Source organism: Idiotropiscis lumnitzeri, unplaced genomic scaffold (genome assembly GCF_059441095.1).
Source record: "Idiotropiscis lumnitzeri isolate Australia: NSW breed Sydney's pygmy pipehorse unplaced genomic scaffold, RoL_Ilum_1.0 HiC_scaffold_176, whole genome shotgun sequence".
In the NCBI taxonomy this organism is placed as follows: Eukaryota; Metazoa; Chordata; class Actinopteri; order Syngnathiformes; family Syngnathidae; genus Idiotropiscis; species Idiotropiscis lumnitzeri.
Window position 1 is genome coordinate 104,080 of NW_028283714.1, and position 24,977 is coordinate 129,056.

Here is a 24,977-nt window from a genome sequence, read left to right on the forward strand (position 1 = left end):
AGTCCTGTGTAGGGACACAGTTTCCATGCAGAACTTGATGTAGTCCACTACACAATGTGTGTAGACATCAAGGTCCTGATGATCAAAGAGGCCCCAGTTTGTGTCTTGAAAGCAGTCCTGTAATTCACTCATGGCGCCGTCACGCCAGGTTTTCACAGTCTTTGTGGTGGGCCTGAATCTGCGCCTGAGAGGGATGTATGCAGGTGCGAGCTGCAAGGACAGGTGGTCTGACTGGCCGAGGGGGGCGAGTGGGAGGGCCCTGTATGCGTGCTTGATGTTCGAGTACACATGGTCGAGAGTGTTGTCTCCCCTCGTTGGGCACTTGACATGCTGGTGAAACTCTGGGAGTACAGTCTTTAAATTGGCCTTATTAAAGTCTCCCGCTACTACGTGAACGCCATCAGGGTGAGCCCACTGATGTTTATTGATGACGCACGCGAGTAGCGAGAGCGCCGTGCTAGTGCTAGCGTCGGGAGGGATGTAAACAGCTGTGACAATCACGACCGTTAGCTCCCTCGGGAGAAAATAAGGCCGGCATTTAACGGACATGAACTCGATGTCGGGGGAAGAGTGCTTCTCGACGATCGTGCTATCGCCGCACCAGTTCTCATGCACGTAAACACAGAGCCACCCCGCCCCGTCTCTTACCGGTGTCCCTTGTCCGATCCGCGCGATGTAGCGAGCGCCCGGCCAGCTGGATGCTAGCATCGGGGACGTCTGCGTGCAGCCAGGATTCCGTGACGACGATCACACTGCTGTCTCGCACATAGCGGTTTCCCAGGATTTGTAATCCCAGGTCGTCGATTTTGTGGACCACGGATCTGGCGTTGGTGAGGTACAGACTCGGCAGTGGTTGCCTATGGGGCTGCCGTCGCAGCCGTTGCAAGACACCGGACCTGCAGCCCCGCTTCTGCTTCCTCTCTCTGCGTCGCCTGCGCCGCCTCCCGGTCCCGATGACAAGCCACGGTGAGCCGGGCAGCCTCGCCAGTTCGTCCGGAATTTTGCGATCATAGCATATTCAGTAAATATAAACCTGCTAAATTAAATAATTGACATTCTGTCCCATAAATGTTTAAAATGCCGGTAATTGCCATACAATCCTTCAAGGGTCGACGAGCGATGTTCGGGAGGAGGAGCAGTGGTGGTGGTGCGTTTCCCTCGGGCATGTGTCGGTAAATCCAGCGGAGTTCAGCGGCAGTGGATTGAAGTTGTCCTGACACAGGTTGATGACATGACAGGAACAGGCAGAAGTGCGAGAAGCAGACTGGCCTGCGGGTCCACATGGCAGACAGGTGCTAACTTTGATAGGTAAGCTAAACTTTAGCCACAGTAGACGCGTCAGCGACTATGCAATCGGTGGGTGGCATTCATGAGAATCGGGATCGCTCAACATACAGATAATAATAAATAAAATCACTGTAACTGGAGGGATTGTAAACTGCTAAAGCAGGTACAACAAGCGGATCCAAAAAATTTCTGAGAGTTACCGGTGAGCAGTGGCAGCCAAACGTGCCAGCGTCCACTCAACCGGGAGTTGATTCAATATTCACAATATTTTATTATTTTGTCGTACAGTTGTTTAAAAATGGCTCGCTATCGCCCCCTAGAAAAAAAAAAACAACAAAAAAAAACAGCCCCATATCTCTGTTTCACCAAACTGAAAATTTGATGAAGTGTGTACAAAGCCAAGACCTAATAAAAAGTCTCATGGAGCCGTATGCTAAATTGAACAGGAAGTCGGCCATTCTAAATTTATCAGAATCCGAAATCCTTTTATTGTCATTGTACAGTGTGCAACAAGATTAGGGAGCTCCCCTCTCCAGTGCAATACAACAATAATTTAATCAAATATATAAATTAGATAAATAAGAGAATAAATATTGTGATGGAAAATAGTATGAAATTGGAGAAATACAACACAATACGTCGCTGTTCAGCAAGGTAAGGGTGGTCGTGTGTGTGTGCATGTGTGTGAGAGTTCAGAATGGTGATGGCTCTCGGAAAGAAAATGTTTTTCAGTCTATTAGTCTTTGATTTGATGCACCTGTAGTGCCTGCCAACAAATTTACTTCAAACATTGACGAGGCTTTGAAAACAAAAGCTGCTCTAACTTTAACTACAAGCAAATTCCTCTTGAAGATTCCTCACGTTATTTCTCTGAAATATTTCACATTTCCAACGTGCCAGTACCCCAACGTTGTCCGGGTGGCGAGGGCTCTTTATAGCTGCTCGCAGCTCTAGTTTTTAATTAATTTTTTTAAATCAATGGTGATGACAGTGAAATATGTCTTGTCTGGTATCATGATAGCTGGAGGATATTTTGTCATGATATTTTAGTCAGGCCTGATAACAGTGATGTATGCTGATTTAAGGCTACTTTTATTTTGAAATGCCGTATCACATTTTGGTGGGACCGCATTTGATGGACAACTGGGGTTGTCTAGTGTCCCCCAAAATGGTTCTGATATCACGATAGCTCGAGGGTATTTTGAAATGATTATTTTAAAATCAGTGTTGATGACAATGAAATGTGCATATTTCAGGTGGGTTTTTTTTTTATTGTGAAATTACACATCAGATTTTGATGGGACCATTTTTGATGAACAGCTGGGGTCGTCTAGTGTCCAACAAAACTAGTCTGGTATTACGACAGCTCCAGCTCTTTTATTTTAAAATGCCTCCTTACATTTTGATGGGACTACTTTTGGTGGAAAGCTGTGTTGTCTTGTGTCCTCCAAACCTGGTTTGGTATTACCATAGCTAGAGGATATTTTTTAATGAAATTTTAAAGTCAGGCATGATGACAGTGAAATGTGCAGATTTCAGGCAACTTTTAGTTTGAAATTACAAATTAGATTTCGATGGGACCACTTTTTATGGACAGCTGGGGTAGTCTCGTGTCCCACAAAACTGGTCTGGTATCACGATAGCTCGAGCTATTTTTTTTTTAACTCAGTGGTGATGACCGTGAAATAAGCGAATTTCAGGCTACTTTTATTTTGAAGTGCCACATCACATTTTGATGTGACCACTTTTGGTGGACAGCTGGTGTGGTCTAGTATCCCCAATCCTGGTTTGGTATCACGATAGTTTGAGGATATTTTTTAAAGATTTTTCTTTTAAATCAGTGTTGATCACAGTGCATATTTCAGGTGATTTTTTTATTTTTAAATGCCACATCAAATTTTGAAGTGACCACTTTTTGTGGACAACTGGGGTGGTCTGGTGTCCCGCAGAACTTGTCTGGTATCACGATAGCTTGAGGATTTTGTAATGATTTTAATTTTTTTAATCATTGGTGACGACAGACAAATAAGCAAATTTTCACGCTTTTATTTTTAAATATCCCATCAGATTTTGATGGGACCACATTTGTTTTTACGGTTCCGTCACCACGCGAGTGGCTACCTGCTAAAGCAGCACGGCTCACTATTTGAGCCTTTTTCGCGTGTTTTTTCCTTTACCCAGTTTTATTTATTTTACCTCATCGCAGCAATGGACATCCAAATTGCGGTGGTTTTATTGCTGCTGGGGGCTGTTTTTTGCGTGATCGTGTCCGGAGATGTCACTGGGAGCTACGGATCAATCGTTTACACAAGAGATCAGCTGTTAGCACTTCGTGCTAACCCCGTGCCGACTCCCGGAGCGAGACCCGATATCCCCCACGAGTTGAGGAGGAAGAGACGGGGGATGTCGCGCGGGGGCGAAACGCCAGGCAAAGAGGAGGCGTGACCACCCCGTCCTCCTGTCCGTTTTTATGGGAAATGTTAGATACCTTCCCAAGAAAATGGACGCGGCACGAGAGGAACTTCCAATGAGCTAGCTTGCTGATGTTCACGGATTCATGGCTAACAGACCTAACGCCGGACACCGTCGTGGAATTTGACGGCTTCCAAATACTACTTGCGGACAGGACACTGGAAAGCGGTAAGAGGAAAGAGGAGGGCTGGCTGTGTTTGTTAATGATAGATAGTGTAACCCTAGGCACATCACAGCTAAGGAGCAACTTTCCAGTCGGGACAATGAGCTGCTAGCTGTTAGCATGCGTCCATACTTGACAAGCATCGCGAGTTAACAAGGACGTGCACGTAACAGGTGCGTGAGTAAACTGCTTAAAACTTTGATCGTCATTCAGCTGACCTACAAATTGAGACGCTACAGTCAGTTTGACGTTTTTGTTTGCTTGATTGTGGATTGACATGGAGGAACAAGACAGTGGAAAGCGGACATTAAAAATGACGGAGAAAAGCTGTAGAAGATCACAAGCCTAAACGGATGCAGGCACGCAGGTGCAAATTTGCTCAATTGACCTCCATGCAACGTCAAATTGAACAATTGATGGAGGATGATGCAAATGTTGACGCTGTAAAAAACTGAGCTTCGTGTTTGCTTTAGCGGCATGGAGCAAGAATTTGTGGACCTCAATTCCGGTGTGCAAAATTTAAAGACTGAAGAGGATTTTGCCGATGACCAAAATAACTGGTTTGATCCAAAAAATGTAATTAATGGAAATGTGAGCAATGGAAGAAGGACGTTTTGAAACGTGCAGAGGAAGGATGCAATAAACAAATATCACCTGATGATAGTAGATCTGCATCAACTAACTACACCCATAGAAGTAGAAGTAAAGAATCTAACAGACAGAAGCTCACTTCTGTCAACGTCTTCAATTAAATTAAAGGCTCAAATGGAACGAGCATGTTTAAAGGCAAAGGCTGCTGATTTACAACAAAGGTTGGCACTTGAGCAAGAAGAAGCTGCAATTAAGGCAAAGAAGCAAATGCATGCAATGCAAACGGCACTCCCTGAGTCTGATGCTAAATTGGATGTCTTGAGAAGATATGAAAATACCCAGGAGGATGGTATCCACATTCCTGATGAGTGTGTTACAATTTAAACAAGGAAAAACATTCAATTACCATCACAGCCTATCAGAGCAACAAGCAGTGTTGACCTGAAATGCTCCCACTTCGACTATTCCAATGGCTAGATTTCCACATCAGACAGAAAGTAGAGAACAACAGGGACATGTGCTTGATGGCCTTTGCCAAGCAATCTCACAGCAAGCCAGTGTCGCAGAATACTTAGCAAAGAGTCAAAAAGCATCGCTACTTCCCGAACTTTCCATTCCTACGTTTAAAGGCGACCCTCTGCATTATAAAACCTGTATAGGTGCCATTAAACATGGGATTGAAGGCCGTACAAGTGATAACCGTGATCATCTTCAATTTTAGCTGCAGTATACTAGTGAACAACCACATGAGTTGGTGAAGAGCTGCATCCATATGGAACCTCTGACAGGATATACCAAAGCAAAACAAATCTTGAAGGAGTTTTATGGTGATGACTTCATGATAGCAGAAGCATATTTAAAGGAAGCCATGGATTGGCCAACAATCAAGTCTGAAGATGGTGTTGCACTTCAGTCTTTCACATTATTCCTTATGGGCTGTTTGAACATAATGGCAGATGTTAATTACATGGAGGACTTGGACAACATGGCTAATATAAAGGCATTGGCAAACAAACTTCCATACAGACTTATAGAATCTTGGAGAAAATTTGCCTGCAATCTCCAAGAAAGAACAAATAGAAGAGTGAAGTTTAAGGATTTTGTTGACTTTGTTGACAAGCACGAAAGATTCTATAAAACAGAAAACAAAATCACAACACACAGAAACACCAAAATCAAAGAAAGTCTTCACAACAGTCATTGTGCCCGCCAAGATGGAAAACAACAAAACCACCACGCCAAAGGCAGAACCTGTTTCAGTGGATGCTATTGCCAAACCATGTGCTAATTGTAATGGAGAGCAACAGTCTCACAATTTGTAAGGAATTTAGGAGAAAGCATCACAAGGATAAGATTGACTTCTTGAGGAGCAAGGGTCTGTGTTTTGCATGTTTGATGCACGGTCGCATTAGCAGTTGCTGGAAACAAAAGCTTCAATGTCAAGAATGCTCTAGACTGCATCCTACAGCACTACACATTGTCCATAAACTTCTGCAAAGAAACAGCCTAAGACGATTGTGAATAGCAGTACCTATTAAGCGCCCTCGTACAAACAACAGAAACCTGGGGTGTCACTGGGGCCTGTAAATAGGACTGCATCCTTTCAATAATTCCGGGATGGGTCAAGGCACAAAAAGGAACCAAGACAGTGACGACTTACTGTCCGGTTTAAAAATGCCCTGACGCCTTTTTTTAGACTGAAATAACTTACTAAAGTTTTCGTTTTGTGCCATTCAGAATGGGAGAGGGAGCCAGGAGGCGAAACAGCCGTCTTGCCAGTTCAATCCCGCACACCCTCTGACTCTCACCCTCCGTTCTGCCTTTTTATTGAAACTAACTCATCAATAACTAATCACCAGAAGACAGAAAAGCATCAACAACTAATCACCAAGAGACAGAAAACATCAATAACTCACGGTATAAAGGTCAGTTTAACTAAAGCATCAATAACTAATCACCAGGGACTCCAGCAGGCAGAAAATCATAACCCAAGGTCAGTTTAACTAAACACATCTTCAGGATGGGGTGTCTGTGTGTGTGTGTGTTAAAATAACAAGTAAGTGTCTCTGTGTGTGTTAAACATTAATGAGTGTATAAAAACATGATTATGAATACACAAACTGATTACCTATCCTCAGCCCATCTTACATTTCCCCCCTGTTGTGGATTTAAAAATCATGTCCTTACGGCTTTAAGACAGATCATCATAATGAAATCATACAACAGTGTGATCATCAGTGGAGGAGCGAAAACCTCACATTAGGGAAAAATTCCCCTCCTCCCTTCCGGCGTAGAATGAGATCCTCATAATTTGATGACCATCAGGGAATAAAACTTGTCCCTGGGGTGACTTGGTGGAGGCCCTTGCCTCGTTGTAGGAGAGGACAGCCGTCCTTACCTCCCGGATCTTCGTGTATGGTGTGTGTGTGTGTGCACGTGTGTGGACAGGGGCAAGAAGTCCATGTGTTTTTACGTTTTAGTGTCCAGTTTGAGTTCGTCATTCTCAACATTAATCAGGTTGTAACGGTACATTTGGGCAACAAACCTACGATTAACCATCATCTTTGTCATAAAAATAATGCAACATGAACAGACTAAACATAACAAAATGAAAACTATAATTATCCCTATATATTGTTTTTTTAAATTCTTCATAGTGGTCATAACATCAATAATTGTTTCATTTTTATTAAAAATTTAAATGCAGTAATGTACTCCAATCAAGGCTGATATTCCTTTGTTATGTACGTCATTAATTTCCAAACAATATCTAATCTTTTTGTTCTGTGGCTTCAACATATTTATCATCTCATCAATATTAGCACCACAGAGTACTGAGTTTCGAGATCCTCACAATAGTCGTTCTCAAAATGATATATTTTTTTATCAATTTAGCTTTGTTAAGGTAAGATATTTTATTGACAATCTAACATTAATATGCAAAGAACATGTACATTAGTACGAAATGTAAAAAAAAATTGTGGTGGGGGGGGTGCGAATTGTTTTCTTCTTGGTAGGGGGGGCATGACAGGAAATAATTGAGAACCACTGGTCTAGTCACACACCAGCTCGGGTTCATTCCCTACCAGAGAAATGACATTCCATGTCCCCAGAGCTAGGCGCTTTATGTTGCCGGGGATTGGACTGCCTTTGACTGCCTCCTAGCTCAAAGGAAACCCAAATTCTTTGGTCCCGCCCACTGGTAGTGAGCCGAAGCCCTTGTATTAAATAATAAATAAATACATAAAATAAAAAAATTAATAAATTTAAAAAACGGACCGATCCACTGCTTGGGTTAGTTTGACCCACCTTGAGATCCGTTCCCACTCAGTGACAGTGTCTACAAGCCACTGCCACCAGGCCAGTGAACCGACGTCCAGGCAGTGACAAAAAACGTGATCAAATTACATTGCTCATCATAAGGTGTTTGTGAGACGCTCTTTGTATGTTTCCTCAATTAAGACCTGTTTTCCATTGGTGTATTTGAAAAAAGTGGTGAACCTGTTAAATTCACTACAAAACGTTAAGAAGATGAAAGTAATGTTTGAAGGAATATTATTTTTCTATCGACATGCCGGCGGGCGGGCACAGATAGAGAGTGATAAAGCAGCACCACCCGCGCGGGGCGTGCTGACGAAAAGGCAAGCGCTCCTCCTCTCATCGCGTCCTTATTAAGACAGAAAAAAGACGCTGTTGAATTTGACCTATTCGCAGTTCGAGCAGGTGCTTAACGCTGGAGAATATCACCACTTCGAAGTTCGAACTGCTGTTGAAACGGAGAGGTAAGTGTTTTTCGTTTGTTTTTATTCAAAACATGCCTCGAGTGCATTTGTTCATGGTTAGAGATAGTTGTGTGGAAAACACTATACAAAGTAGCACCATGGATGTGGGCCTACAACACTGGCCTAGCAAACATGTGCTCCTACATCGACATAATTGACGAGCTCCAGTTAAGCATTGAATAATTATAAAACGTCATGGTGCTTTTACTCATTTAAAGAACTAAACCGACGCGTATTTTCATCCGGTGGTCAGGTTTGCATTGAATGTGAGCACGAGGGACGCTAGCTTGTTGCGTTAGCTTTGCGGAGCTAACAGCTTGCACTTTTGTTATAGAACAACAGAATGCAAGTACCATGATAATTTCTGTCATTAATTTTTGTGTAAGACACGATGTTCACTGGTTAATTACATGATTCTTAAAGCAAAGGTTACTGTGAATGCAATTTTGGTAAGATTTTTGTAGTCACACTGCATAAATCTGTCTGTCTGTTGTTTAAACTTCAATATAAACTATTATGGTTGAAATCATTAATTGGGATGGAGGGATTGATATTTTTTTAATTTATAATTTATTTTTCTTACACTGATATTGTTAAAACTCCATTTAGCCTATAGTATTAATAATTCTCAACACAAAACTGTCTTTTTTCTTTATAGAATAAACAATGCCTTCCCTGAGATGCAGGAAGTCCCCAAAGCAGGATACTATTGAACATGCAGTCAAGGGTCTGGACAAGACTGCAGAGTTAGAAGCGAAGTATATAAACTCATTTAAAGGTATGATGTTAACGCTTTTGCTAAGATATATTATTGTTTTCTGATAACCAAGCTGACATCGTTTTTTCAGTGGTTATTTTACATTAAGAGTGTCTTGACCTTTTCTTTTGTCAGTTTCAAGTTATTTCAGTGAGCGTGAAACCTGATGGTAGGAGTTCTACCTAAATTAAGGCTGTACTTGATGACGCCCTCCGGCATTTTTATACCACAATAGACCAGTGAACAAGTCCGATATTGATAGTCTAGTGTAAAGCACGTTATACGTCACAGAGATCACGTGACGCGATCCAATATGACTGTGTATACAGTGTATGTCATTGTTATGAAACTAAATAATCTTAAAGTTTTTTTTTTACGTAACCAGGTGCCATTGACATTTGTACTTTCAGTCCTAATACATACTGGCTAATGCAATGCTGGAAAATGAATTTTGGCTGGTCTGTTCCTTTAAAATCATAAAGAAGGGCTCTGCTCTATCCCTCACAAGAAGCAATGTTTCAAACCACCCTACATTAGTATAGTGGCCCAAATGAATATGATGACTCCTTATTTGTGTGCTTAAAAATATGACGAAGCTATCTTGATTTCCCTGTTAACTAGGTCGAGGAGTATTTACCAAGGCCCCTTTCAGGAAAGACGACTTTATTCTTTATTATGGAGTACAGAGGAAAATTGATAGATTCTGATAAATCTCAACGCAGGAAGATGGATGGAAGAGGCACTGTCTTTTTGTTTGACTTCCGCCGGCAAGAAAAAACTTGGAGGTGAGGCAAAGATTGAGATGTTATCTTATTTTTGTTTTTATTTAAAAAAATAAACACATACTCATCCCATAAGTGTTAGGGGAAAAATCATTCTCTAAGCAAAAATGTATACCGTATTTTCGCACCCAAAAGACGCGCCGTGTCAAAGGGCGCAACACCTGTTGAGGCCGCTATTTCTGTCTTTGTAACATATACTGGACGCACCGCCTGACAAGACGATAGCACAGCTGCTGTTAGCATAGCATGAACTTGGCAGAGCTGCCCACACTGACACAGCCGATAGCAGCCTACTATGCCCCAATAACATGAGCAATCACCCCATTGTTGCAGCAGACGCCAAGTCTCTATTGACAATAGCTGACAATGGCTCAGGCCAATATTAGGTGCATTGGCAATAGCCTACAAAGCAACGTCAGGGGAGGGACTTGGCTGCTCACCACACTCCTTAGAGTCACGGTTTCAAAAAAAAATAAAAAACTCATCATACAAGCAAACAATGAAACATAGAAATAAGATTAACACAAACATGTATCTCTCATGCCATCAATATACCCAAAAAAAATGAAAATAATACAAAAGCCACTCAGCCTTAGCTAATTCAAGCAATGCATTCTGGGAGCAGAGACCCACAATCCCATAGCTGTTTAGAGAGATTTGCATGGCTGTTTAAAGAGATGTGCTGTTATGCTTTGGACTTTTTGTCTGTTGTCTAAACCTGGGACGTTTCTTGCTTGCAATAACATAAATGATAAGACAGACTAAAACATTGTGGACAGCTGCCCTTTGTCCAGCTTTTTCCAACACCATCACCCAAACATTATAGTCAGATGGTGTATTTGTCACGGTCGATTGTAAGCATGGACAACTCACTCTTTGCCCAGCAGGGTGTGCTAACATGCACTTCCAACAGCTCGTTGATGACAAGGGCTGATGGACGTGAGTGGTACTTTGTCCATTTAATGGACGCATCGACTGACAAGCTTTGTTTGCTTATGACTGCGAAAATACGGTAATTACTTTTATTCATGCGTTGAATCTGTACAAATGAAAATATAGACCATGAAGTCTCAAAGACAAGCTGTTAATAGGGTCTGATTCCAATAGAAATTTCTTGTATGATTTGATTTAGAAGATTTAAAAATTGTGGATTTCCTATTTTTATGTTTTGTGTACACAAGATTGTCTCAAAGATTAATTTCTGACATTGATTGAATAATTGTTTTTTTTTTTTTTTAAATCTATTTTAAGTGTTGATGCCGCTCAAGAAGATGGCAGTCTGGGAAGACTGGTTAATGATGACCACATGCACCCCAACTGTAAAATGAAGAAGAAGACAACAGAGGACAGACCACACCTCTGTCTGTTTGCGCTCCGAGACATTGATGTTGGCGAAGAAATAACTTAAGACTATGGACCAGCTGGCCTTGGAGAACACAGGTTTGTAAGATGCATCTTTAAGTACAATAACAGAGCCCACTTGTGGTGTTCTGGTGATGTAGTTTCCAATTAGTTTGGCAATCTAATAAATGTATGTTGAGGTTTCTATGGAAGTTGAACATGCTGACTGACTGGGGGAGTTCTCCATTGTCCACTATCTGTAATTCAAATTTGTGGGTCTGAGTCAAAGTTTGGCTCTTCAGGAACAACGAACTGGTCAGGGAGTGACAGTATTACAAAGTTCTGCGTTACTCTTTTCTGGGCGGTGGCCCTGTTAGGCCATCATATGCCATATTGCAAATATCCCCATTGTGGGACTAATTAAGGACATCTTTATGTTGTGGTTTCCCTACCAGAACCAGCACCAACCCTGTATATTCATGATATAAAACACTGTTTCAATTTGATATTTAGCCTTTCTATACTGTAAAAATAGAAGACCCCAGGCTTTCCTGCGCCCCCTTGCCCAATTGGTGGTGTTCAGGAGACAACCTGGGACTGAAATATCAGTCACAACCAGTGTTGTTTTCGTCACTGATGACTATGACGAAAATACTTCGTTAACGCCCCTTTTTTAATGACGATGACAAGCTAAACGAGGTTCTTTTATGACGAAAACATGACGTGATGTACATGAATTTTTTTCGTTGACGAGACAAAATTGTTAGCATGTGGTTCATAAATTATTTTATGTTGCTTTTAGTGAAATAAAGCCACAACAGTTGCCCAACAAAATGTTTTGCTTCTCTGCTTATTTTGGAGCAGTGAGCATTGATTCCACTGTTGCCACTTTTTTCTGTTTGTAATGAAGAATCCTTTGTAGTCCATCCAAAAGTCTTTGTTATTGGGTGGAAACCTTGAATGCCTTGTTTTAACTCAAATGGACTTAAACCCATCCATCCATCCATCCGTTATCTGTACCGCTTCTCCTCACTAGGGTCGCGGGGGGTGTTGGAGCCGATCCCAGCTGTCTTCGGCAGTAGGCGAGGTACACCCTTGAATTGGTGTCCAGCCAATCGCAGGGCATACATAGACGAACAACCATCCACGCTCACACTCATGCCTAGGGGCAATTAGAGTGTCCAAGCAACTTGCCATGCATGTTTTAAGAATATGGGAGGAAACCGAATTACCCAGAGGAAACCCACGCAGGAAGGCCGGAGCCAGAATCGTACCTACGACCTCAATATTGTGAGGCCATCCTGCTAACCAGTTGGGCCACCGTGCCGCTTGGACTAAAACCTTTGTGAATAAATTGACGAAAACTAGGGTAAAACTTTTTTTGCGTTTCCGTCGATTAAAACTGGACTAAAACCCTTTTTTTAGTTTTCGTTGACTAAAACTGGACTAAAACTATAACGAATTGGGATGACTAAATGTGATGTAAACAAATCAGCACTTTGTCCAAATGACTTGGACAAAATCTAAAATGCCTGCCAAAAACAACACTGGTCACAACACGCGTCTACAGAAGATTAATTGGCATGGGCGAAATTAATTAGTTTTATTTCATTCATGAGCTTATGTTTTGTTTTGGGTGGCTAAGGCTTAAAATGTGTAAAAATCTTATCCAACCTCAAATATAATTAATTCAATAAATTTATGATGCTACTAAAACATCGAAGCAGCCTCCTCCAGGCTTTACAGACTCAGAAATGGAGGTATGCGTATCGTGTACTCATCCTGTCGTGTCTCGAGATGTTAAAATTGCAGTTAGATAGACGTGTGCTGATTAGACAAGACTTCTAATATATCTGGTGTCACAGGATATTTGTCAGTGAATGTGTATGTCTGGTTTGAGGCTCACTCAGCTTTTTCTTGTGTTGTGGGGTCCAGTTGAGTTGAATTGCGTGTCAGGTATGTTGGCCATCTGACACCCAACTGTCAGGTTTGTGTTTGTGGGGACCCCGTAGAGCCATTTTTATTGTTGACATAAATCATAGCTAATCATCTTTTCCTTCATTATCATATGAAATACAGTTAGGAGTTGTATGTGCCTTTACTATGTTATAATCTTAGAACCTACCAGCCACTACAGGTGTCCGACAAGAAGACTTTTGGCTGTCCTGTGCTCCATTGCGCCCCTGGTGGCGTTCAAAAGACAACCTGTGACTGAAATATCAGTCACAACATATCTCTACTGAAGATTAATTGTCATGCGCTAAAGTAATTGGTTTTGTTTCATTCGTGAACTTGTTAGTTTTTGTTTTGGGTGGCCAAAGCCTAAAATGTGTAAAATTCTGATCCATTTTCTTTTTTTAATTCATTAAATTAATATTCAACTTGTTCATTAGGATGGAGGACAACCGACAATGACTGAATCGGCTGAGGTTGATGCCACCAGAACATCGAAGCAGCCTTCTCAAGTTTTGACAGACTCTGAAAAGGAGGTATGCGTATCATGTGGTCATCCTGTCGTGTCTTGAGATGTTAAAATTACAGTTAGATAGACCTGTGCTGGTTGGACAAGTTTTCTAATATATCTGGACATAAATCGTAGCTAATAATATTTTCCCTCATCATCATATGATATACAGTTATGCCTAGTATATGTCTTTACTATGTTACAATCTAAGAACCTACCAGCCACTACAGTTCTCTCATTGGGAGACTTAAGCTTTCGTCAGGTTGTCGACTGCTGCATTGCCCTCTTATTGGCTTTAAGTACACAACCTGTAACTGAATTATCTGTCAGAACAGAACCTATGTGTCTACAGCAGGTGATTTGGCATGTGGATTCTTCAGATTTTTAGAAAATAGGTAAAATTGTGATCAAAAGTTTAAAATGTCTAAAATTCTGGTATAGTTTGCAATAGTATATCTATTAAATCATTTCAAAACTTCTTAACAAGGATGGAGAACATTGGCTGTGACCGAATTGGTTGAGGTTTAGATTACCAGGACCATTGAGCAGCCTCCTCGGGATCTACAAATTTAGGAATGAAGATATGCATCCCATGTTACAATCCTGTTATGGCCCGAGGTTTTGAAGTTGCAGTTACATATTGGGCTGGGCGATATGGCTGATAAGTACATAGCGATATAAGTATTTCATATGGGTCCATCGATACACATTGAATTCTTTTTTTATATTATTTTATTTATTATCGTTTTTATTTTCCAATATTTTCACTGCCCTGTTAAAAAAACATTTAATGTAGTTTTCCTCCCGGGAGCTTTTTGTTACGGTCAATTAATTTTGTTATTACATTATTTTGTCATATCATTCATCAATATTTTAGTTTTTTTTTTTTTTCAAATAGAATTAAGACCTTTTTCTGTGCAGATTCATCTGGGGATTAAGTATTTAATGGGTTCTCAATTTTCTCTTGGACTCTGATGCAACCCAGTCTCCTCCCTTGGACAAAAAATATGGGCTGAATCTTCCTTGGAATAACGACACAGATTCTGACGAATCATTGTCAAATCCTGCCCCTGAACTTTGCGCCTCAGACCCAGACCATATTACTATCCCAAGGCTCAGGAGGACCAAAAGTATACAGGTAAACAACCCATATAGATTTCAGGGAATCTTACAAGCAAATTGCATATATTTTATTGGTCTCCTGCCTTCTATCCTTTATATTTCGTTGTTGTTGTTTTTTAGATTAAAAAAACAGGCTGACTTTGGAATGGATAAGCATTATTACTCCAACTCAGATGACAGTGGAGATGAATATATTCCGGATACAAGTGAGGCCTCTGATTCAGACGGAAGTGAATCTTTGAAAATTGTGGACCCTCTCTTGAAGTCTAAGAATGCCTTCAGAGATTTTTCTCCCACACCACGAATCTCAAAAGCCACCTCAACGCAGGTTGTTAATCAAGGGCGTTCACCCGTTCGGAGGAGTAGCAGCACTGGTGTGATTCTTGAATTCTATGGCTCTTCAAATATTTGTGCAGTTTAACACAAATCATCCAAAATAGAATTCAAGCACATCTGTGACAGAAATTCAAATTCAGAAGTCAAAGAGAGAGAACAAAAAAAAAAATCTAATGCTGCGCTTCTTCCGAAGACATATACTGTAAACATTAAATGTATGTTAGGACAATCTTGAAAAAAGTATTAGAACACCCTTTACTTTTATTTCTTGTTAATTTTATTAACCAAAATATGTCCATTTTTATTACAGATTAATGAATACAAAATTAAAACTCTAATCAGCTACTTTTTAATCGTTATATTTGTATAAACAAATGTTATACATCTGTGTGTTAACTTATACAAGAAATGACGGAAAAGCAAGGGTGGTTTAGTATTTTTTTATCGTATATAGTCTGTATAATATCTTTAACCTATGCTGATGCTGTTTAATACTGATTTAAATAATAATAATAATGTCATAATCTGTTGGTTTTACATGAACAAAACCTTTCAAGCACTTTTTAAAATTCTAAATACTACCTCTTGTCAGTAAGTTGGTTCACAGCACTGCCTTGGAGTGAAAGTGTGTAGTGCTGAGACAGTCGGTATGTGCTGAGTCGTCTGACGTTTGTGTGACTGGTACCCAGGAAGGTAGCAAAACCAGGCAGTGTGTATGTCGTACCCAGGAAGGCAGAGAAACCAAGCAATATGTATGTGGTACCCACGAAGGCAGAGAAACTAAGCAGTGTGTATGTGGTACCCGGGAAGGTAGCAAAACCAGGGAGTGTGCATAGATACAGACCCCAAAAGTGATTAAAACCAAATAAAGTCCCCAGAAGATCATCTGTAGTCAGGTGAAGGACCCTGTACTTTGTTCAACTCATTTACTCCCTTAGACGTACAAAGACGTCTTTTAATGCAATGGCGCCCTCTACCAAAGACGTATAAGTACGTTTCCTGTCTTTTTTACGTCATAGTGTACATAAGGGTCTGATGCAACCTCTGACTGAGAATCAGCCTTGTCCGCATTGTGAATCATGTAAAAATCACCCAGCAGGGGGCAGAGGTGCAAAAGATCCGCCTTGAATCTGCGCCAGAGGTACAAATGGGGGGCGGGATCCTGGGGTAGACTTATAAGTGTGGAGAGCAGCGTGGGTAGCAGCAGCATCGGCAGCACTAGCAGCAGTCGCATTAGTAGCGTTAGCAATGAAATCCTCCAAGCAAATGACGATCGAGGAATGCGTTTTTGTAAAAAAAAGCTTCCTAAAAGCATCAAGGCGATGGAGACGCTTTGGTTGAGAGGATGACGCTTCGTCGTCGTCACAACAAACAGGCGTCTAAAGAGGGTGCGCGTGCCTTGCGGCCTGCATCGCCTGCCTTCGGACAATAGCCAAAGCAGCTGAGAGTCCTCACCAGATCCCCCCGAACGAGGAGGTAAGCGCTCGCAAGTTACCATTGAACATGTGGTTTTACCCCTCATGCTTTTATTGTACATATCATGCATCTTGCGGGCAGAAAATGTCGCATAAATGTGCAGTTAGACGCGAGCGTATCTCCTCCCCGACGAGGAAACAACAATACTGAATGGTGTGGTAATCATGCATACTTTCTAAAATTCACAGATTGTGCATCCCGCGGCAAGAAAGTTCCTCCTCGTCTTGTTGGTGTAAAGAAAGGTAAATTATAATATGAAACTTCACACGCCAGCAATAAAATGCAGCAATAAATATATATTTCCAATTGTTTATATTTCTGTAATTTACAGGTTGTGCATCAGGAAGCAGTGGTTCCGGATGGCGTCACACTGGATGGCAACCGAGGAAAATCGACTTTACAGCAACCCCTGGACCACTGAATGCCGCTGCCCATTTGGAGTCTGAGGAGCCAGCTGATTTCCTGCAGCTGTTTCTCACGGATGAGCTTCTGCAGCACATCGCGGATGCCAGCAATCACTTCCCAGACAATTATTTTCACACAAACCCCAGTGGACAAACACAAGCTCGCCTATTTTCCACGGACCAGCAAAGCCAGACCACAACGAAAGTGTCGGGTCTGTTTGCGCAAAGGCAAACGGAGTGAAACAAGAATGTGGTGTGAACTATGTTGTGTGCCCTTGCATCAAGGCAACTGTTTTATTTTATATCACACAAAAAAAAAGTATGTATGACACTGATGTATTTCATTTTTGTACATAGTTCAACAGTTCAGTCGTTTAGTGTTATGTGCAAATAAATTTATTTTATCAAAAACATATTTTTTGTGCTTTTTTTTGTTATTTTATAGAAGGCATGCATTATTTAGATGTTAGAGGTGTCATAAAAGCCATAAATAATAGTGTCAAAGTTCAAATTATGGTCAAAATGCATCAGTTTACAAAAAGCTCATTTTCTCAGTTTTTTCCCCAGGGATTGGAGTTTTCATGAAATTTAGCTATTTTCAAATGCCGATTGTTCAAGAATGGAAAAAGATAGGAACAAACATTTTTTTTCTGTTGAAAGAAGAGAGTCTCATCTTTCTTCGGGTGTGCTCCATGTCTATATAGCATTAGAATACAATATTCTGTGGGCCTTGCAATATTAGTCAAAACCCAGGAAAACTCTGGGATTGAGTGGGTTGCTCCAGTGAAAATGGCTGGTATTTAATGAGTTAAGACTGGTTAGGACATCCGGCTCGCAGTCCCAAGGTGCAGGGTTCGATCCCGGGACCCAGCTTTCCTGTGTGGAGGTTGCATTTGTGAGTGAGTTTGAGCGCAGATGGTTGTTCGTCTTTGCGTGCCCTGCGATTGGCTGGCAACCACTTCAGGGTGTGCCCCGCCTACTGCCCGTTGACAGCTGGGTAGGCTCCAGCACGCTATCCTTGTGAGAATAAGCGGATTGGATATTACATGTATGTGTTTATGCCCTAGGCCAGGCGAGGGCAAACTACGGCCCGGGGGCCACATGCGGCCCGTTAAAAGTTTTAATCCGGGCCGCCGAACTTGAAAAAAATTTAATGAATAAACCTTGTTAATGTTTTATTTTCTAAACACTGTGGTTTTCAAAGACAAATATTATTGTTGGAATGCTTTTATTCACTTTCATATAAAATTAAATGTATTTTTTTTCTCAGATGAGGTGAGGTTTCCAAAACACTCCATCCATCTGCTCCTGGTCCGGCCCCTCTGTCATATTTTAGAACCCATTGTGGTCCTCCAATCAAAAAGTTTGCCCGCCCCTGCCCTAGGCTTTGTGTCTTTGCTTGGTTGACTGTGTAATGAGTGTATGAATGCATTTCTTTCTACCAGACACCTTGGACTTCCCATGGCAGATTAATAATCTATTTTATCTATCCATCAGGGTCACGAATGTCATTTGATGAGTAGAGAATTTAGAGTCTCCAATTAACCTAATATACATGGATTTGCGCATGGAAACCTGAGAAAAAGCCCTTAGTCCTACTTTTCCATCTGAACCACTTTATCCTCACGAGGGTCACAGCCGTGACATCCCAGCTGACTTCAGAAAGTAAGTGGGCGACGACTCATGATCTCTTGGTTGAATAATATTGTTAGGGGCTCAAAATGGCCCTCTACAATAAAATGGCAGAAGAATATTACATACTCTCTGGCAGAAGAATATTGCGTTTTTTTGTTTTGTCCAATTAACTTAAATAAAACTTGGGAAAATTTAATGATTACATGTAAACCAGCTGGTCTTCCCCATACCAAGCCCTGGCTAAAACTGACTGAAAAATGCATGATGTGTGCCTTTTAAACTCCTCGGCCCATCCACTATGCCAGGGATGGGCAAACTTTTTGATTGGGAGGGGGGGGGGGGCACAATGAGTCCTAAAATACATTTAATTTTAAACGAAAGTGAACAAAAGCATTACAACAATATATATGTCTTTGAAAAACCACAGTATTTAGAAAATAAACCATTAACAAGGCTTATTCATTTAATTTTTTTCAAGTTTGGGGGGCTGGATTGAAACGTTTAACGGGCCACAAGTGGCCCCCGGGCCGTAGTTTGCCCAAGTGCCCTAAGCCAATTGATTCTAAAAAATAACAGTTTTCTTCATCAAAACAACATTTTATGATCAACATAAATGTTAGTGAGTACATAAAGGTATACTCATTCGATCTATCATAACCCCATGCACTTAGACTGTACAAAAAAAAGAAAATTTTTATTTTAAAACCTAGTATTTCGCCATGACGTCACACGCTAGCGTCAAGTGCTTGGCGCTAAAAACCCGGAAGTAACAGCGGCGCTCGGTTTGAAAGTGGAGAGTTGTGCATGGTAGGCGAGTTCGGGAGAAATGTTTGTTGAACACGAGGACTGTGGCGTAGAAGATGGTTTAACAGCGATCTAGTGCGCACCCAACCGTGATGGCTGACCAACGAAATAAATGTGGACCGACGGAGTGGACTGACAGGACGTGGAAAACAGGTGTGTGGCATGTGTGCGTGTGCACGAATGTGGTAGCGCGTTCACTATGGTGGCAGCGATCGCAAAGCAGCAGCACCACTCCTTGACAAAAGTATTGTACTTTCTCTGATGTTTTGGGTTTGCTCTGCTTTGGGGTTTGTAGTTCTGGCCACGCAAAAGTAACAAAGCAAGTTCTTGGATGTCTGCTTTTTTCTTGAACTGTTAATTGGTTAACATCGTGGCTCTTATTTTTATCTAATGTATGGAGTTTGGTGGCTATCTATATGCACAACTATATTAGTTGCACTTGAAATTGCATACAGAAAATTAGTATAAATAGGTTACGCTATAAAGTATAACAATATTAACAATCGTTATTGTTGTTACTGTTTATTTATTTTATTTTGCAATAACTGTGCTCCAAGCTTAGCTGTTGTGCCAGCTGCCAAGTAAAAATATGTAATCTCACTCAATAATAGGAATAAATACTTAACTAACATCTCAATTTTTCGGGTTGGGCTGTGGGGGAGGGGAGGGTGGCTGCCTGACATAAAGCAGACTGTCCTGCACATGCGCAGACCAGCCGAGTGTGTGAAGTGTGCGTAAGTGCAGTACCGGGACCGACCACTAGACAGCGATCCTGAGTAATTTTTCCGCACACACATTTCTAGCACACTCGTCTTGTTTTTGTGACCTTCCTGGGAAGCCCTGAAACTTTGACAGGACCTCCCCCTGAGCTTCTTATCACTGAATTCAATGCTCTTTTTTGTGGGGCCCAGATTTTTGGTCCCCACAAAAATTTTGGTCCCCTACAGTGGGTGTGCTGTCCGATGTTGGTCCCCAACATGTAGCTTATACAAACACACACACACACCCCTACTTGTTTTTGTGACATTGTTGGGCCACCTGAGCAAAACTCACATTGTGGGAACCACCCTTTCTAGTGGTTGTACAGCTCTGAAAAAAATCAGGCAGTGTCCAGGAATTTAGTTAAACACAAAAACCACTTCAAATTACCAATTAATGACCTGGAGGTCAAATGAGTGACTCAAGTGCATGTAATTCAGTCACTGTAGCCCAAAGATTCTCTGGGCCAGTGGATGAACCATTATTCGTCTTGGACAGCATTGAAGCAGGCCGTAGCCTGGTTTCTAAAGCTGAAAGACTTACTGACAGAGTAAAGGAAAATAGAAAGGAGTTAATCACATTAGGTGAAGAAGGCAAGATGAATTTATTCAAGAGAACTGTCAAAGGAAAGTATTTGACCTGCGACGACTTGGATAAAGCAGAAAGAGAACTTGTGAAATACTGTCAAAGGCGAAGTTTCAAAAAAGATTTAGCCATATTTGAAAAACAAAAAAGGGTGAAGAAAAGTAGCCCACTTTACAAGTTCAATATAGTACTTCAAGATGGTGTCATGAGGGTTGGTGGACAGTTGAGCCACGCAGCCATGCCTGAAACAGCAAAACAGCAAGCCATCTTGCCAAGGATTCACATAACACAAAGCTAGTCCTGAGATACATTCATGAGATTACAGCTCACGCTGGAAGGAACCACATGATGGCTAATCTGCATCAACAGTTTTGGATACCTCGAGCTGCTAGAGTCATCAGAAGAGTGCTACCTGACGATCCGCCTTTCAAGAGAATTGGCGTTGATTATTTTGGTCCATTCTAAGTAAGTAGGGTTAGAGGACAAGTAAAGAGATACGGCGTGATTTTTACATGTCTCGCTGTACGAGCCGTACATCTGGAAATTGCATCTTCACGTGACACAGATGCTTGTCTCAACGCAATCCGAAGATTTCTTGTCAGAAGAGGACAAGTGAGAGAGATGTATTCTGATAACGGAACCAACTTTAGATCAGCTGACAGTGAAATGAAGAAATCAATCAAAGAATGGAACACTAAGTAAATCGAGAAACACTTGCTGCAAAAAGGTATTCAGTGGCATAGCAATCCCCCAGCAGGTTCCCACCACGGAGGAAGCTGTGAGCGACTTATTTGGTCTGTGAGAAAAATCCTGAATGTCACTGTAAAAGAACAAATTTCGGGTGAAGAAAGTCAATATACCTTGCTTGGTGAGGCTGAAGCAGTTATAAACAGCAGGCCTATCACAAGGACATCTTCCGACCTCAACGACTTGGAAGCACTCACACCCAACACTCTGTTGTGGCTGAAGGTCAAACCTGAGTTACCTCCTGGAGTCTTCTGTAAAGACGACCAATACGCCCCAATACGTACCTCTGGGAATGAGCTGGTCAGCTCTTTAAAGAGTATTATGTAAGTTGAAATACATTAATCCATTTTTCTTTTTTGGACCATCTTTAACTGTGTAGTGTGTAATGTCTAAAATACAAAATGATCTGATTTTAGGGTGCAGTTGACGACTGTGGCACAGGTCCTCGCTCTACAAGTGCTAATAGTCTTCGGCAAAGAGAAAAATCTGCCATAAGGTACAGAAAACATTGGCATCAGAGTAAATGGATGCATGTTTTTGCAATGTGCGAGGAAACTGGCGAACTCAGAGAAAACTACGCAGGCTTGGGAGAACATGCAAACTCTACACAGGAAGGCCGGAGCCGGAATCGATCCCACAACCTCTGCATTGTGAGACCATCGTGCTCACAAGTCGCCCACCGTGGCGGCCGTCCATTATGAATGCCATCCCACCATCCATTATCTGTACGGCTTCTCCTCACAAGGGTTGCGGGGGGTGCTGGAGCCTATCCCAGCTATCTTGGGGCAGTAGGTGGGGTACACCCTAAACTGGTTGCCAGCCAATCGCAGGTCACACAAAGACAAACAACCATCCGCGCTCACACTCACACCAATTTAGGGTGTCCAAACAACCTGCCATGCATGTGTTTGGAATGTGGGAGGAAACCGGAGAACCCACGCAGGCGTGTGGGAAACATGCAAACTCCAAACAGGAAAGCCGGAATCAATCCCGCGACCTCTGCATTGTGAGACCATCGTGCTAACAAGTCGCCCACCATGCATCCCTGCTAAATAAATGATTAATTTTTACATTTTAGTATTTGTAAGCGATCTTGTGTTCATGACAGCATTTTCAACAGTGTGGGTGTTTGTATGAAAGCATTTCACTCGTGTATGGGCATGAGCATGTTTCAGTTGTATTTATGAATAACAATAATTTCACAATTGTGCCTGAGCGCCTTTCACTGGTGTGTATGAGAATGTTTCACCTATGTGTATGAGCGCATTTGACGAGTGTATGAGCAACAACTATTTCACTAGTGTGTATGAGAGCGTTTCACTCGTATGTATGATAGCGTTTCATAAGTATGCATGAGCAACAACAATTTCACTGGTGTGTAAGAGTGCATTTCAGAAGTGTGAAGCGATTCCTGACTTTTGTCCCCAACGGCACCTCATACTCCCCATCTCCCGCTCACTTCTCCTGACCCCATGAGCCATCCCCGTTGCTACTACATGGAGATTTGATGTGTTTTTTTGTTTTTTTTGTTATTAGCTTCTTCAACATCTCTTCTGATTCTCATCTCTTCTCTGGCGCTCGTCTCCGCCTGTCTGATTTGAAGTCGACCTCAGAATTTGCACTATTTTGACATGACTTCTGTGGTAATCACTACTGACATATTGTGTCATTTGCTCAATAATACATTAAAATTATAATAAATAATAAAAATGGGTCCGGTGCCGAGCTCTGGCTTCATATCTTTAAAAGTGGTCTTCTCAAATCTGTTACTAATGGCCTCTAAATCGGTTGTGGTAGAGAAGGGGCAAATTAGACCTCATGGCATCTTAATTTGGTCAAGTCTTGTACCCATTTTCAAGGCCAGCGACTATTGCTTTAGCTATATACAAGAAAAGGATTACTCTGAATATACACAACAACAAATCCCAGATGTCCATCCCAAATGTTGTTTCAAAATAATCCAGTTCAGATGATAAACAAATGTATTGGTATGTTGAGGTCATTATTTCAAATCAAAATATACACTTCTTTTTCAGACAATGGGGAGGATCGAAGAAGTGGAAAAGTTGCAGGAGTAACTTCAAAACAATGCAAAGAGACAGAATCTGGAAGAATGTCAAGTTTGTCCATGTTTATATTTCTGGAATTTAGTGGGCGTGCATCTCGAAATGTTTGGGGATGGTTCGGGCTGCCAGACAAGACTTTCACTGCGAGCGCTGGACCACTGGATGCTGCGGCAAACAGCGGACTTCTTGCAGCTATTTATTACCAACAAGCTACTCCTGCACATCAATGATGCGGATGGCACAGACTGCTTTGCAGACAATTATTTTGAGGCAAAACCAAGAGGTCTGTAAGCACTCTGAAAACAAAGTAAAATATTTGACACCCACGGCAAAGAAAGCCATGCTACAGCATAGGGCTGGGCGATAAACCGAAAATTTACCGTTACCGAAATTTATTACAATGACCGAAATCATTTTGCCCATGTCGGAAAATTCGATGAATAAAAAAAGAAAAGCCTTTTGTCTGCGGCAATGTTCATGCCCCTTTAAGACCGCTACAGCGCCTCTAGTCATGTGACTCCACCCGTCTGTCGCTCTCGTTGCTGGCGATTCAAATCCAGAAGCTTTCTCACCACCCACAACACAACCTTGCTGTGCTGAAAGTTCAAAGTGAGAAGCAAGGTTCGACAAGTGACAACAGCCCATGAACGGAGGCGACACCATACGAGAGAACGTCTCAGAGGTGGACGCGATAGCCTAGCACATAGCTAAAGATAAAGCTCGTCTAGTTACGTGGCGCGCACAGGATTTAAACGCTTCATGAAAGCCGTATTTCCCGATATGGACTACATCGGGCCGGGAGCTTAGACATGTCAAGCATTTTGCATCTACATCCGACTTGTGGTCGGGTCGCAACATGGATCCCTGATTGAGCCTAACTGTGCATTCCATAGATGACAAGTGGCGACTGCGCAGCAGAGTACTCGAGACGGCACATTTTCCCCGATAATACCCACTTGTTTATTTGGCTTGCATTGACATTTTCTTTCATTTTATTTCGCGTTTTTTTATTTGCCATTATTTACATCATGAGAGCATCTTGGCGCAATCTATTTGCAGAAAAAGATTTCGCAAGAGGTACCCTTTTTCTTTGTGACATTGTTCAAGTCATGCAAAGCAAGCTCAGGGTTCGCGGTTAACCGCTTCCCGATTGCCCGGGGCAAGTGAAATTTGGCCACGGGCAAGGTAAAATTATGGGCAACTTGCCCGACCGGGCAAGCATTTTTTAAAGCAGCCAAATATCTTTAATTTTGACGAAAACGGTGGTGTGATCTGTTTGTGTGCACTGTATGGTGATGGTTTAACCCAGACAACCCCTTATGTTTTGGTATGGTCCATTGGCCTTATCGGGGGTAATGGGCGGGCGCTACGGGGATCAGTTAGTTCAGTGAATGTCGAGTTAAA

The 24,977-nt window shown here is 41.8% G+C and overlaps 1 long non-coding RNA gene across 1 annotated transcript; it reads left to right on the forward strand.

Annotated features, from left to right (window-relative positions):
* Positions 1-10,715: 10,715 nt before the first annotated feature.
* Positions 10,716-14,635, forward strand: LOC148314960 (uncharacterized). Its single transcript, XR_015841381.1, has 4 exons — positions 10,716-10,846; positions 11,086-11,274; positions 13,569-13,664; positions 14,561-14,635. It is a non-coding gene; the product is annotated as an uncharacterized LOC148314960 (long non-coding RNA).
* The last annotated feature ends 10,342 nt before the right edge of the window (positions 14,636-24,977 follow it).